This window comes from Papaver somniferum, unplaced genomic scaffold (genome assembly GCF_003573695.1).
Source record: "Papaver somniferum cultivar HN1 unplaced genomic scaffold, ASM357369v1 unplaced-scaffold_8780, whole genome shotgun sequence".
NCBI lineage: Eukaryota > Viridiplantae > Streptophyta > Magnoliopsida > Ranunculales > Papaveraceae > Papaver > Papaver somniferum.
The window spans coordinates 1-4,705 of record NW_020651838.1 but is presented as its reverse complement, the minus strand read 5'-3'; the positions used below and the strand labels follow the sequence as shown (position 1 = coordinate 4,705).

The 4,705-nt window shown below is 52.8% G+C and overlaps 2 non-coding genes across 2 annotated transcripts; both read right to left on the bottom strand.

The window, feature by feature from the left end:
* Positions 1 to 432: 432 nt before the first annotated feature.
* Positions 433 to 585, bottom strand: LOC113346033. Its single transcript, XR_003358373.1, has one exon. It is a non-coding gene; the product is annotated as a 5.8S ribosomal RNA (ribosomal RNA).
* Positions 586 to 1,387: 802 nt separating this feature from the next.
* On the bottom strand, positions 1,388 to 3,277 carry LOC113346034. The gene has a single exon (XR_003358374.1). It is a non-coding gene; the product is annotated as an 18S ribosomal RNA (ribosomal RNA).
* Between the last annotated feature and the right edge of the window lie 1,428 nt (positions 3,278 to 4,705).

Sequence of the window (4,705 nt, the reverse complement as noted above, 5' to 3'; positions counted from 1 at the left end):
TTGTTAGTTTCTTTTCCTCGGCTTAGTAATATGCTTAAATTCAGCCGGTAATCTCACCTGAACTGAGGTCGTGAAAGGCGAATCGCGCGGAGGCGAAACGCAAAGTGCGAGAAAATAATGCAAACTGCGCGGTTGCTCTTTGTAAGGCATACCTCCAAGTCTTCAAGACGGGCAGCGCGACGTCGAGTTCGAGAACAAGAAACGTCACACACCCGCCGCTTTTGGCAGAACGTCTGGAGGCTGTCTAGCGCACGAGGGCGCTCTCTGGCTATCCTTTATAAGACGTACCGCTAGGCAGAGTGCTTTCTCTTTACGGGGGAAGCGGTGAAGCGACCACCCTGAGGATTTTAAGAGTACCACGCTTGCGCGCGGAGACTCCAATCTCGCTCTGTCGTAAACGACAGAACAGTCTGGTCTTTGAGTTTGGTCAACCGACCCTCAGTCAGGTGTGGCCCAGGAACAAGTCCTAGGGCCGCAATGTGCGTTCGAATTGTCAATGTTCATGTGTCCTGCAGTTCACATGGCAACGCGCAATTAGCTGCGTTCTTCATCGACCCACGAGCCAAGGGATCCACTGAAATGGTTTGTATTTTTTAAAACATTTTGAAGCCGGCGGAGCGCGTCGCGTGAGCGAGCTCTCGTGTACGGCGACAAGCAGTCAAGAGGAATACTTCCGAAGAAAATTGGAGTCCACCAGCGAAAAAAAAAAAGAAGTCGATGAGACGCGACGCGCCTCATTTTCTCTGTGTGACTTCTTTCTCTCTCTGTACGCTGTTAGCGCGGTTTTAAACTCCCAAACCATCAAGTCGCCTTTTACACCACCGGAGTGGAGGCATGGGTTAGACGGTATGTTGTGACCACCGGGTCGCGTCGGCGCGGATATGGAGAGGCTCTCGCCGCTCCACCGCATTACTATCAGCTCACCGGCAAAGAAGGCGACGCCCGCACTCTGAAATCAAAGCACTGGTCGAGCGAGGCGTACGCACTTCTGTAGGGTGTTTAGCGTCCGATACCGACACTTCATCTGGCCTCCCTGTTTTGGGCCATCTCCCGGTCATCTGCTCCGTCGTTCGATCAGGCAAGCCAGTCGGCGAGAGGACGTCCGCGCCGAGTAGAGAGAGGAGCGCGCAAGGACCTGGTGACACGAGTGGAATCGAACCGTCTCTGACCGTGTCGGTGGCCCTACCTACGCATCTCGCTCTCTCCCTCTCGGGGGCCGTCCCTCTCCGAGGCGCAATCACGAACTCGGGAACGTAGTGGATTTTTACGACATAAAACCATCGGCGCGCAGAGGCCATACAGCCGTTACCCGCGCGCCTCGAGCGGTACTCTGACAGTCGTATCGTTTTGATTTTTATCGTAAAACTTTGCTTTCGCAAGAATACGGTAATGATCCTTCCGCAGGTTCACCTACGGAAACCTTGTTACGACTTTTACTTCCTCTAAATGATCAAGTTTGGTCATCTTTCCGGCGGCAGCGGCGATCCCGAAGGAACACCGCGCGCCAGTCCGAAGACCTCACTAAATCATTCAATCGGTAGTAGCGACGGGCGGTGTGTACAAAGGGCAGGGACGTAATCAAGGCGTGCTAATGACACGCCTTTACTGGGAATTCCTCGTTCATGGGGAACAATTTCAAGCCCCAATCCCAAGCACGAAGGTGTTTCAGCGGGTTACCCGGACCTTTCGGCCAGGGAGGACACGCTGATACCTTCATTGTAGCGCGCGTGCGGCCCAGAACATCTAAGGGCATCACAGACCTGTTATTGCTCAATCTCGTGCGGCTAGAAGCCGCCTGTCCCTCTAAGAAGATTTGTCTTCGCCGGCTGCAACAAAGGAAGCCGGAAACGACTAGTTAGCAGGCTAGAGTCTCGTTCGTTATCGCAATTAAGCAGACAAATCGCTCCACCAACTAAGAACGGCCATGCACCACCACCCACTGAATCAAGAAAGAGCTCTCAATCTGTCAATCCTTCCAGTGTCCGGGCCTGGTGAGGTTTCCCGTGTTGAGTCAAATTAAGCCGCAGGCTCCACTCCTGGTGGTGCCCTTCCGTCAATTCCTTTAAGTTTCAGCTTTGCAACCATACTTCCCCCGGAATTCAAAAACTTTGGTTTCCCGGAAGCTGCCCGATAAGGCATAAAAAGAACCTTTATCGGATGGCTAGTCAACATCGTTTATGGTTAGAACTAGGGCGGTATCTGATCGCCTTCGAACCTCTAACTTTCGTTCTTGATCAACGAGAACATCCTTGGCAAATGCTTTCGCTTCGGTCCGTCTTGCGACGATCCAAGAATTTCACCTCTAACGTCGCAATACGAATGCCCCCGCCTGTCTCCATTAATCATTACCTCTGGTTCTGAAAACCAACAAAATAGAACCGAGGTCCTATTCCATTATTCCATGCACTAGCATTCAGGCAATATCCAGCCTGCTTGAAGCACTCTAATTTGTTCAAAGTAAAAGTGCCGGCCCACCTCGACACTCAATGAAGAGCACCGCGACAGGATTGAATCGGCGCCGCCCAACGACCCGAAAGCCGCCAGCTAGACACGCCACCGGCAGGACGTCCCGCATCGCGTCAGTTTGACACCGTCGGGCGGTGAACCGACGGTGCGGGACACAGATCCAACTACGAGCTTTTTAACCGCAACAACTTTTATATACGCTATTGGAGCTGGAATTACCGCGGCTGCTGGCACCAGACTTGCCCTCCAATTGATACTCCTTAAAGGATTTAAAGTGTAGTCATTCCGATTACGGGGCCTCGGATGAGTCCCGTATCGTTATCTTTCGTCACTACCTCCCCGAGCCGGGAGTGGGTAATTTGCGCGCCTGCTGCCTTCCTTGGATGTGGTAGCCGTTTCTCAGGCTCCCTCTCCGGAATCGAACCCTGATTCCCCGTTACCCGTTACAACCATGGTAGGCGCAGAACCTACCATCGACAGTTGATAAGGCAGACATTTGAAAGATGCGTCGCCGGCACGAAGGCCGTGCGATCAGCCCAAAGTTATTCAGAGTCACCAAAGTAGACGATGGCCGAAACCACCGATTGGTTTTGATCTAATAAAAGCGTCCCTTCCGTCTCCGGTCGGGACTCTGTTGGCATGTATTAGCTCCAGTATTTCCGCAGTTATCCATGTAACTGAAGTACGATCTATTGAACCATAACTGATATAATGAGCCTTCCGCGGTTTCACCTTAATGTGGCTTGCACTTAGACATGCATGGCTTAATCTTTGAGACAAGCATATGATAACTGGCAGGATCAACCAGGTAGCTGTCGTCCACCCGCGAGGGGCTTCGTGAGCGTCTGTTTGAGATAGACCCCGGGTCAAGCCCCGAAAGAGTCCCAGACTCAGCGTGAAATTTTATTTCGTTTTACCGTGAGAATTGCTTCACAGCGCAGGAGAGCACGTCCGCCACTAGGGAGCGCTCGCCGTGTTGCCGGCCCTTCACCACGGGTAAAACAAGCGACGCCCTCCGGCGCACTGGGCTACCTCGGGGGATGTCTTTCAATCCCCTTTTTTCGCCCGCGCTCCGAGAGACACGTCTTTCTTTATTTTAGGGTCCGCGACGGGCACCCTTTCTTTCAGATTCAAACTTCTCCGTCCGACTCTTCGGTAGAATACCGTTCGTCTTAGGTAAGTCGTGCTCTGTAATACTTTCGCTCGGTGAGCAGAGAGTCAATGAAGCTCCTTGTGAGGTTTCCCTCTGGAAGCAATAGTTTTGATCGATTGTCCGCTTTGGGCGGCCGTGACAGAAGCGACAGAGGGCCGCGGACGAGCTGTCGAGGAGGCGCTTTTCGATAACGTGACCGTACGAACACCCCTTGTGAGGGTGCCCGCGCCACGCCGCTGTTCCGTTCACGTCCAACTTGTTTCGAAGCTTTCAACCGCAAGAACCACTCGGGCCGGTAAATCAAAGATTTTCCTTCCTTCGTGGGCGCGGCGGAGTGCATTCATCGCTCGGAGAGTGTTTTGACGGGAGCTACTAGGCTTCGCTCGCCGCCGACTACCAATCCAGGAGGACCCCCTCGGTCTCCATTGCGTGCACCACAAACGACTGATACGAAACGGGACGCTCGCTACTACGAACACAGCGGGATTTCGGACTTGTCGTGCGTAAGCTTACGTACTTCCTTCGTGCGTCCATTTGCTCTGTGCGGCGTGATTTTGCCTCAGGACGCGACTACCGGAAATATTTCAGCTAGAAGCACATTCGACTGGTTGGCGACACCGCGGGTAGGAACGAAAAATACGGACCATGAATCCCACGGATCGCGTGCGACTTACGTACATGGACGCGCCGATGTCACACCGAGGGAAGGCACTTACTCGCGCAGAGCGTTTTCGGCTAACCATCCCAAGCACCAGAAGGTCGACTCTTTTGTCAGGGAAGCGACACAAACCCAGAATTCATTCTCTCTCCTCCTATAGGCGTTTTGACAACACGAACCGCTGTTATTCCCTTTTGAGAGACGTTCACGTACATTCGTCGGGTTTTCACTCGTCGGAAAATACGCTTTCTCTTTGCGGGACGGACTTTTCTCATTCGAAGAGCGCTTGGCACCGTAGAATGGCTACTCATCCGTCCCTGAACGTCTCTCGCGGTAATCGTGTTTCTCTCATACCAGACCTCTCTCCTCCTATAGGCGTTTTGACAACACGAACCGCAGTTATTCCCTTTTGAGCGTCTCTCACGTAT